The sequence below is a fragment of the Schistocerca gregaria genome, chromosome 1 (assembly GCF_023897955.1).
Source record: "Schistocerca gregaria isolate iqSchGreg1 chromosome 1, iqSchGreg1.2, whole genome shotgun sequence".
In the NCBI taxonomy this organism is placed as follows: Eukaryota; Metazoa; Arthropoda; class Insecta; order Orthoptera; family Acrididae; genus Schistocerca; species Schistocerca gregaria.
Window position 1 is genome coordinate 240,033,437 of NC_064920.1, and position 11,532 is coordinate 240,044,968.

An 11,532-nucleotide genomic window follows, 5' to 3' on the forward strand; every position below is an offset into this window, starting at 1 on the left:
TTTATTGGATAACGAGCGGTAAAATTAGCTAGTTTCTGTCAGCGCTGAAGACATCTTTCGGATCATATTCTTGTACTGAAGTCAATATAAACCGCAAGCGCTCTGTGGTCATAGTCGTTAAGTCCGGCCCCGGTAGCTGAGTGCTCAGCGTGACAGACTGTCAATCCTAAGGGCCGGCGTTCGATTCCCGACTGGGTCGGAGATTTTTCTCCTTTCAGGGACTAGGTGTTGTGTTGTCCTCATCGTCATCATTTCATCCCCATCGACGCGCAGGTCGCCGAAGTGGCGTCAAATAGAAAGACCTGCACCAGGCGAATGGTCTACCCGACGGGAGGCCCTAGCCACTCGACATTTCAATTATAGTCGGTAAAACTTGGTTAGCCTCACGGCAGACATTTTAACACCACGCCATTTCTCTTCTCGAAATGATTCAACCAGTCTGGATTTGCAGAAAGCACAATGTCCATTTATTTTGCAAGTTCATCAGCTCTCTCCAGCCACATAGGCCCTGACGTGGTAGTATTCTGAAACATGGAACGTTTGAACCGAGTTAGCAACTCAGTCTCCACATCATGTTTAGCCGTTCTCATACGTTTTCGCTGTAGCGTAAAAATGTTACCTTAATTTGACGTCTATTTTTAATAATGGTAGACAGTGTAGAATACAATGTTTAAATCTTTACCGATTTTCGTTTTCGACCTCTTGTTTTTCATCAACATCTCAGGCAGCTCTTTCTTCAATTTGTATTAGTCGTAGAAAATATGCGGTAGGTATAATCTTTTTAAATCACTAGAAGATCTCAAGGCAACGTTCAATTAATTATACACAAAATTAACATACTTTGTCATGCCCATAAATGGACTCGAAATATGGCTGAAGTATTTCGACAATTGCAATACCGAAAGACAAGCGACAACATAGCATCAGCAGTGTAGCAAGTTTTGTTTACCTTATTTCGTCTCCAAAAAATAAACAAAAATTTTAGGTTTCGTTGTGATTGTAGTAAGCAGGTAATCTGGTCGTCCGAGAAGCAAAATTTTTTCATGTTAAGTGGTTTTTGTCTGGTGTATGAAGTTTTATAGTATTTTTTCGGTCCAGCGTTATTATTTCGTATTAAATGATTTTTTTTGTATTAAACATTTTTCACTGTATATGGTAATGACGACACGCCGAAGTCAGCTGTTGTGCAAAAGTGAATGCTGGAAAAACAAACGTTTATATTTTTTAAATTAAACGAAGTTGGGCAGACGGTATTAATTTTCAAAAAGTTTTCTACAACTGTGGATAAGGAATGTCTTCTCCCGGAGCATGTGTTGTAGCACGCCGACAAGGCAAACGACATGCAAATGAAGCAAATAACTTCTGTCGAGCAATTGAACGCAGTCCAACACATTGCTGTAGCAGACTTTTTGCAGGACAAGGTGTTGCAGGAGCATCAGTGTAGCGAGCGACGCGCGCGTACGCCTTTTATCCCTATCACCACCAGCGTGTGTGCAGCGCTATCAAAAAACAGATAATGCCAGGCGGCTGGCTGCTGTACATGATGACGAACTCATTCCACAGATTCTTTTTTCTGATGAACGAAAGCTTACCTGAGGCGGAACCAAAGATAATCAACAGTCTCATAGAAGGACGTGAGAAAATACTAACACTGTAGTGCTGGGGTGTCCAACCCGAGGCCCATGAGCGGCTTGCGGCTGAAAGCAAATATCAATGCGATCCAAGAAGTGAGCACCTATGAAACGATCGCTAAAAAAAGAAACCCGTAAAATCCGTTCTTGTAAACTTGCGATAAATGGGATATTTTTAAACTGAAGCTCCCGCCACACGGTGCTACTCTCTCATTTGTCCAAACATTTTTTTTTTCAGCGTTTATTGTTAGGGATTATGTGTGGCCTAAAGTGCTAGTCTTTTTCCACTGTGGCCGCACGGGATTAGCCGAGCGGTCAGGAGCGCTGCATCATGGACTGTACGGCTGGTCCCGGCGGAGGTTTGAGTCCTCCCGCGGACATGGGTGTGTGTGTTTGTCCTAAGGATAATTTAGATTAAGTAGTGTGTAAGTTTAGGGACTGATGATCTTAGCAGTTAAGTCTCACAAGATTTCACACACTTTTTTTTCTTCCACTGTGGGCCTGGTAAGCTAGAAGAAATCTTTTCAGCCTTGGGATTCGATGCATCGGTGCCTATGCCGTAAAATGAGAAACTTCTTGCAATTGTAATATATTCGGACACGGAGGGTGGTGCGAGAATATTTTTAACATCCGCTGTAGCTTTGATCCTGCCTATAGATTGCTTTGCGACGAATTTGGAGTCGAGTACAATACGGCATTCTGTTTAACGGCACAGTCAAGAGAAATGAAGGAATGGTGATGCTTGAAAATTTTATACTTTGTTGTTATAGTTGGAGTCACGAACAATGGCGGTCGAGTTTGGACTTGTTCTGCGCACCTACGTCACGTGTTCTTCGACAGCCAATGAGCGTTCAGCAGTATTCTGAGCGCTCTGCTGTTAATACTGTAGTTAATGCGAGCATTAATTCTTCATGAATGACCGTAGCGAGTTGCTTAGTGAATTTCGATTCCATTTGTTACGAGTTGTCACCACTGATTGTGACGGTAAGTGATGAATTATGCGTAAGCAAACGAGAGACTTATTCTGCAGGATATACGCTTTCTGCAGGCGTTAAGGAATCCTGCCTCGGGCATGGATGTGTTTGATGTCCTTAGGTTAGTTAGGTTTAAGTAGTTCTAAGTCTAGGGGACTGATGACCTTAGGTGTTACGTCCCATAGTACTTAGAGCCAGCCGGCCGCGGTGGTCTCGCGGTTCTAGGCGCGCAGTCCGGAACCGTGCGACTGCTACGGTCGCAGGTTCGAATCCTGCCTCGGGCATGGATGTGTGTGATGTCCTTAGGTTAGTTAGGTTTAAGTAGTTCTAAGTTCTAGGGGACTAATGACCACAGCAGTTGAGTCCCATAGTGCTCAGAGCCATTTGAACCAACTTAGAGCCATTTGAACCATTTTTTGATAACATAAGTTTATTAGATGGTAAACACTTTACCACTTTAGTCATCGGAGTACATGTTTCTATACACTCCACACCCTGTAATACTCGCAGTGAACGCTACAGACGAACTTGCACTCGTTGTTTGTATTACGTTTAGAAATAATTGTGTTATCGGATCGCTATTCAAATGGGAACTGCCCGATTCTTCCGCATGGCGCTGCTTAAATAGTTCCAGTCCCGTTCTACTGAAGAAGCCTGGTATTTTCTCGACTGATGGCGCTACATCTAGAAGGTACTTGCATCGTCGTTACGCAACATGAAACGCCACGTTTAAAACGACCTTGTCAACATAAACTTGACATACATATAACTAACTGAGGCTGCAGTTACTTTTTGCGCTAACAGATGGCGGTACTTCAGTACCTGAGCCAAGCTCGTAACAGTATTTTGTAAAGTTTGGGACGAAATTGGGTCTTATCAGGATGTCGAGACGCGAGTAGTAGTAGTAGTAGTGATAGTAGTACCTTTATTCATCCGTAGATCTCTTGTTACAAGGATATGGGACATGTCAAAGTATTTACAAGTTTAGACCAATTTAAAATAAGCTAATTCGTATACATATACATTTACAGACTTCTAGTTAGAGACAATCATCAGATTTACACCTGGTATACAACACTTTTTTTAAGAATAACTTATTAAATAATGTAATGCCACACTGTTCACTCATATCTCACTATCACTGTTTCAAAGTTTTACTGATCTTCAAAGTAGTCACCAGCATTGTGTGTAACCCGTTGCCAGCGATGTGGAAGTCGTAGGATACTCTTAGCAGTGCCAGTTGTGTTGACAGTTCGAGCGGCGCGGTCTATTGCCCGACGATTCTGTAGCAGTTATGAAGGGAATGCCGTGAAGTGTGTCCCTTAGTTTAGAAATCGAGTTGAACTCACGAAGGCTTAAGTCAGGGGAATGCGGCAGGTAGTATAGCACTTAGCAGCCCCATCAGTCAAACAAATCAGTAACAGCTTGTACTGTACGTGCTTGAGCATTGTCCTTCAAAATGATGGTGAGGTCCTGCTGCAAGTGTCATCACTTCTAAGCTGGTCGTAGGTTGTGTTCAAAAATGAACAGCACAGAGACAGAAGTGTTGACACTTTCTGCAGGACCTGACCATCATTTTGCAGGAAAGTGCTCAAGCACGTACAGTGCAAGCTGTTACTGATTTGTTTGACTGGTGGGGCTGCTAAGTGCTATACCACCTACTGCACTCCCCTGACTTAATCCCCATTAAGTTCAACTCGATTTCTAAACTAAGGGACACACTTCACGGCATTCGCTTCAGAATTGCTACAAATTCGTCGGGCAATAGACCACGCCGTTCGACCTGTCAACACAACTGGCACTGCTAAGATTATCCTACGACTTCCACATCACTGGCAACTGGTTATACACAATGCTGGTGACTACTTTTAAGGTCAGTAAAACTTTGAAACACATACCTATTTTGTACGAACTGTAAATAAGTAGTAGCCACTATTAAAGTTCCAACCCTCGTATGTATGTCGACATATATCCATTGCAAGTGACTTTAATAAGTGCTTGTAGCAACAAGGGGACCGGAAAACTCCTCTAGAAATCATATGCATTCCGCAAACAACGACTGTGTGAAACCCAAGTCGCTCTTTTCGTCCACGAGACTCAGAAAACAGTAACAGCCGGCGACCAGAATGACGCCATGTTCTTTCATTCCAAAAGAGGTTAGATACAGTTTTGCACTCTCACCTGATGAACAAGATCATGCTTACAGAATATCACAGTACCCTGTGATTGTTTTGAAGAGACCCTCGCAAACAGAACATAGTAAGCCATTTTTAACGGAGAACAATCTTGAGGCGTAAAAGTAGCTTCGGACATGCCACAAGACAGTGTTATAAGACCGTTACTGTTCGCACTACATATAAATGACCTAGTGGACAACTTCAGAAACTCCATGGAGCTGTTAGCGTATGGTTCTGTTATGTAAAGAGAAACAGAAACGCTGGAAAATGGTATAGAAGTGGAGGAAGACCTGCAGAGGACCGACATTTGGCGCCGGCGATTGGCAGTTGACCCTAAAGAAAACAAACGTACGTAATGCACTTGAATTAGCGGAAAACTTTTTATATAAGCGAAATCAGATCACGTACGAAGTAAAGACATTACGACTGTCAAAATTTTAACAGTAAACTGGCGAAGCATTTGTAATAAAATTCCTGAATTTACTGCTCGCCAGGAAAGGCGTCGCCGTCAAATTATTCTCTGAACCAAGTGCTGAATGAAACCCAAAATAGGAAGCTCCGAAATATACAGGGTGAGTCACCTAACGTTACCGCTGGATATGTTTCGTAAACCACATCAAATACTGACGAACCGATTCCACAGACCGAACGGGAGGAGAGGGGCTAGTGTAATTGTTTAATACAAACCATACAAAAATGCACGGAAGTATGTTTTTAACACAAACCTACGTTTTTTAAAAAATAGAACCACGTTAGTTTTGTTAGCACATTTGAGCATATAATCAAATACGTAATCAGTGCCGTTTGTTGCATTGTAAAATGTTAATTACATCCGGAGATATTGTAACCTAAAGTTGACGCTTGAAACCTCCGACGTTCAGTTGCGTGTTGTAACAAACACGGGCTACGGTCGGCGAGCAGCATCTGCAGGGACATGTTTACGATGACGACCGTGTTTACGAGTATGGCTGTAGTGCACTGTTGTGGTTTGGTCTAGCTGTCACAGTGTCCTCATGTAGCGCTTGCTGCTATTGTTATTCTGTATTCGTCTCCGCACGCAGACCAACTGTAGTACACCGTGTTACCAGACGTCTGTGATTGTGTAGTGTTGTAGGAACTGTGACCACGGTGTATTCGAACTCTGAAAAGGCGGAGATGATACTCATCTATGGCGAGTGTCGACGAAATACAGCTGAAGCCTGCAAGGTGTATGCAGAACGGTACCCGGACAGAGAGCATCCAACGTGTCGCACATTGCAAAACATCTACCGCTAACTGTATGCAACAGGTATGGTCGTAGCACGCAACGGGTCCGCAACAGGCCCGTCACAGGAGAAGCGGGTGCAGTTAGTGTGTCAGCTGCTGTTGCCATGAACCCACACATGAGTACACGGGACATTGCGAGAGCCGGTGGACTGAGTCAAAGTAGTGTCATGCGCATACTGCATCGTCACCGCTTTCACCCGTTTCATGTGTCGCTACATCAGCAATTACATGGTGATGATTTTAATCATCGAGTGCAATTCTGTCAATGGGCATTAACAGAGAATGCGTTGCAGTTCTACCTGTTTACCGATGAAGCGGGTTTCACAAACCACGGGGCAGTGAATCTACGGAAGATGCATTAATGGTCCGTGGACAATCCTCGCTGGCTCAGACAGGTAGAGCGAAAGCGACCGTGGACTGTAAATGTATGATGCGGAATCATTGGCGACCACCTCGTTGGTCCTCACTTCATTGCAGGGGCCCAAACAGCTGCAACATACATCGCGTTTCTACAGAATGATCTGCCAGCGTTGCTCGAAAATGTCCCACTGGAAACGCGTCGACGTATGTGGTATCAGCTTGATGATGCACCTGAACATTCCACAATTAACACTAGGCTGACCCTTGACAGGATGTTCGACGGGCGTTTCATAGGACGTGGAGGACGCATAAATTGGCCAGCCCGTTCTCCTGATCTTACACCTCTGGACTTCTTTCTGTGGGGTACGTTAAAGGAGAATGTGTACCGTGATGTGCCTACAATGGTTCAAATGGCTCTGAGCACTATGGGACTTAATATCTGTGGTCATCAGTCCCCTAGAACTTAGAACTACTTAAACCTAACTAACCTAAGGACATCACACACATACATGCCCGAGGCAGGATTTGAACCTGCGACCGTAGCGGTCACGCGGTTCCAGACTGAAGCGCCTTTAACCGCACGACCACACCGGCCGGCGATGTGCCTACAACCCCAGAGGATATGAAACAACGTATTGTGGCAGCCTGCGGCGACGTTACACCAAATGTACAGCAGCGTGTACGACGTTCATTACGCCAGAGATTGCAATTGTGTGCAGCAAATGATGGGCACCACATTGAACGTCTATTGGCCTGACATGTCGGGACACACCCTATTCCACTGTGTAATTGAAAACGGAAACCACGTGTGTACGTGTACCTCACCCCTCATGGTAATGTACATGTACGTCAGTGAAAAAGACCAATAAAAAGGTGTTAGCATGTGGACGTAATGTGCTGTTCCAGTCTCTTCTGTACCTAAGGTCCATCACCGTTCCCTTTGGATCCCTACGTAATTCGGTGCTCTCCGATACACACGATCGAACAGCGGAGGAGTGGTACTCAAACGTCAACTTTAGGTTACAATATCTCCGGATGTAATTAACATTTTACAGTGCAACAAACGGCACTGATTACGTATTTGATTATATGTTCAGATGTGCTAACAAAACTAAAGGGGTTCCATTTAAAAAAAACGTAGGTTTGTGTTAAAAATCATACTTCCGTGCATTTTTGTATGGTTTGTATTAACCAATTACACTAGTCCCTCTCCTCACGTTCGGTCTGTGGAATCGATTCGTCAGTATTTGATGTGTTTTACGAAATATATCCAGCGGTAATGATAGGTGACTCACCCTGTATAACGAGGCACTGAACGCATATCGAAAAGACATATTAGACACGGCTGTGAAGTGATCGTAGCAATCGACAAAAATATCGTGTCTATAGAGGTCGAAACTGAGACTGGCTGTGAAGTTATCTGGACGTGAGTAACCGATGTAAGTAAACTGAAGTTAATCATCGGAAGGTTTTACTGGGCACCCAGGTCCGCTGTAACAGTTGCTGAATCATGCTAAAAACGCCTGCGCACAATAGGCACGAAAATAATCAGCGATTTTAACCTACCAGATATAGGCTTGGACGTCTATGAATTCATTGCAGGTGGTGGTGCATGCAGACAGCCTTTTTAAGATACTTCTGAACTCTCTGGAGCAACTAGTTCTCCAACCACACGCAATGGAAACATTTTAAAGCTTGTAACTACAAATAGGTCTAACTTACTGGTGTCGACGCAGAGACAGGGATTAGTGATCACTATGTCAACGCACTGAAAAATGCTTCAAATGGTCTGTCTGCTAACCACTTACTGACTTCAACACTGAGAGGCAGCCAATGTGATACAAACCACAGCTGTTGTCTGCCGCTGCCGCTAACTGGAATGTTGTAGATGAGGAGAAAAGTGGCGTGTGGCCAGCGCTCCTCTACTGAGGGTCAATTGTGGATGATCTGCAAGCTGCCATTATCATAGCATCCAGGCATGGAACGTTCATGCAGCCCCTCAGTTGACTCGAGAATGTCTGCTGCAGTCTTGGTCGATCAGGGTTGGATAACCAGAGCTTAGTTTTAATGGCAACCGAAATCATGGATCCAATAGTCTGCTGCCTACACTTGAGTACGCGATGGGCGTCTACAAGAAGGTGAGGTGTGAGACACACTATACTGCAGAACGTCTGGACAGGCGATGCCTACTTGTCTCCAAGTTGCCGCCGCCACGCCATGTGCCTGCAGCTCTCTGACCTTGCAGGTCATGACTCACCGATGGGATGTATCAGTATTTCTTCACAGCTCTCACTTATGTCTAGCCGCAATGATACACTTTATAATTCGTAAAATAAATCTCATTACAGATCACTAACGCCTCTACATACAAACTGGATCACTCTCCCACGTCCCGTGCCTAGCATTCTGTACACAACGTGACCTCCAGTCCCTGGATTTGCAACAAAATCCATCAAGAAGGCTAGCAGAGTATTTTTTCTGGAAAGAGCAGATAAGCAGGTGATAGCATCCTTCTTAGATAATTGATGGACGTTATTTAATTTCAATGCGATGGAAGTAGAGGTATTATGGGGCAAGATTATTCGGATTGCAAATCGTGCTCCAGATATATTACCCGAATAAATGAGTTAAGGTTGGAAAAGACCCACTATAGTTTAATATCAAAATTCGGAAAAGAGGCTGAATAAAATGTTCTCGAGTTTCAACCGCGTCAATTGCTTAAAACTACACGAGCTTTCGGCCTAGCACTCCTTGGCCGATATTACTCGGACGACGACAACCTGCCCCACGAACTGAGCCACCTACGCAAAGTTTTCAGGAATAACGTCTACAGCACCCATCAAGAGAAAGAAGTGATTTCTACGAAATATCATAATAAGATCACCGACGAAGAGCAGGAAAAGAAACTTGCTTTGGTGCCATTCTGTGGCTCTGTATCGGGCAAGATAAGCCACCTGTTGAAAAGACACAAGATCAAATCGATCTTCAGGCCTCCAACGAAAATCCGTCAATTACTGAGACCAGTTAAAGACGCTGTAGGTCTCAGAACACCTGGAGTCTACGAAATACCTTGTGAGTGTAGCCAGAAGTACATCGGACAAAGAGTGCGCACTGTGGAACAACGCAGGAAAGAACATGAGAGGTATTATCGCTTACGCTATCCAGATAAATGTGCGTTAGCTGAGCATGCGTTAGAAAACGGTCACCACATGAAATTTGGCGATGGCTCTGTCGTGGCTCACACTAACGGCTTCTGGGACAGTTTAATAATAAAGGAAGCTGTTGAAATAAAAATTACCACAAACACCCTGAATAGAGACGGTGGCTTGCAGCTCAGCGCTGCGTGGGATCCAGCGATCGCGCGGTTGAAGAGGGCACATCGAACGCCGACTCAAAACATGCCCATATATTTATTTATTTAACCTGGCAATGTCACGGGCACCAGTGACGTCACAGCCGGCAGCTAGCGTTTATAAGGGCACACCAACAGCCCACTGGCAGTCTAACACTTGACAATGGCCAAGGAGTGCTTGGCCAAGCAATTGACGCGAAAAAAAAAGAGCGGAAATGTCGACAGCCAAAATTTAGTAGAAACTGACAAACTGCCTGTTGGTTTTTGTCTCGAGGTCCTTCGACCAACGTTTGTTTGATGATTTTCCTGACCTTTCACCAGTACCAGTGGCAGGCATTGTCAAAATTTCACCCTCCATTGTTGGTGGTTGACTGGAGCCGAGCTCGCGGCCGCAGAGTATATGCACCTGGCGCACCCAAGTCCAAGGGCTCTCCTGTGCTCATTTGCAGTGCGGTTCTCCCCTTCCTACCTGCAATGATCATTCTCTAGTAGTAGTAGCAGCTTTGTTCATATGTAGAGCTCTTTTTACAAGGATATAGGACATGTCAAAGTATTCACAAATTTAGATCAATTTATAACAAGCTAATTCGTATGCACATATATTTACAGACTTCTAGTTAGAGACAATCATTATATTTCCTTCCGTCATAAAATATTTTTTTTACAAATAACTTATTAAATAATGTAATGCCACATTATTCACTCCTATCTCACTATCAGTCACTGCACACACTATAAACACATTGTTTCGTAACACTTCACTCACTATACACACAAACACACACACACACACACACACACACACACACACACACACACAGGTGGTTCGCAGGAGAGCTTCTGTAAAGTTTGGAAGGTAGGAGACGGATACTGGCAGAAGTAAAGCTGTGAGTACCGTGCGTGAGTCGTGCTTCGGTAGCTCAGTTGGTAGAGCACTTGCCCGCGAAAGGCAAAGGTCCCGAGTTCGAGTCTCGGTCGGGCACGCAGTTTTAATCTGCCTGGAAGTTTCATATCAGCGCACACTCCGCTGCAGAGTGAAAATCTCATTCTGGAAAAATCCCCCAGGCTGTGGCTAAGCCATGTCTCCGCAATATCCTTTCTTTCAGGAGTGCTAGTTCTGCTTGGTTCGCAGGAGAGCTTCTGTAAAGTTTGGAAGGTAGGAGACGGATACTGGCAGAAGTAAAGCTGTGAGTACCGGGCGTGAGTCGTGCTTCGGTAGCTCAGATGGTAGAGCACTTGCCCGCGAAAGGCAAAGGTCCCGAGTTCGAGTCTCGGTCGGGCACGCAGTTTTAATCTGCCAGGAAGTTTCATATCAGCGCACACTCCGCTGCAGAGTGAAAATCTCTTTCTGGATTATTATTGTTATTTATTTGTGTAACATTTTTATCAAACCACTACTCTATTTTAGCCAAGTAATCCTTCAATGTATAAAATGTATTGCATAACAGGTACTTTTTAGCTGCCTTTTTAAATAAGAGTATTTTTGCAATTTCTTTAATCTCTTTTGGTAATTTATTGTACAGTTTTATCCCTTGGTAGAAAATGCTGTTTTGAGTTTTATGTTTATTTTTTCTTGGTAAATGTAAGTTGAGTCTATCAGTTGTTGCATGGCCATGGACAGAGCTGTTTGCGCAGTAATTACCAATGTTATTTTTGATGCGTACAACTGACTGGTAAATGTATTCACATGGATCAGTTAAAATCCGTAGTGTTCTGAACAGATCTTTACAATGAGCTCGACTGCGGCACGGGAAGCCATTGTCTGTTCACCT

The 11,532-nt window shown here is 44.1% G+C and overlaps 1 non-coding gene across 1 annotated transcript; it reads left to right on the top strand.

Annotated features, from left to right (window-relative positions):
* The first annotated feature begins 10,669 nt into the window (after positions 1 to 10,669).
* Positions 10,670 to 10,746, top strand: Trnas-cga (transfer RNA serine (anticodon CGA)). The gene has a single exon. It is a non-coding gene; the product is annotated as a tRNA-Ser (tRNA).
* The last annotated feature ends 786 nt before the right edge of the window (positions 10,747 to 11,532 follow it).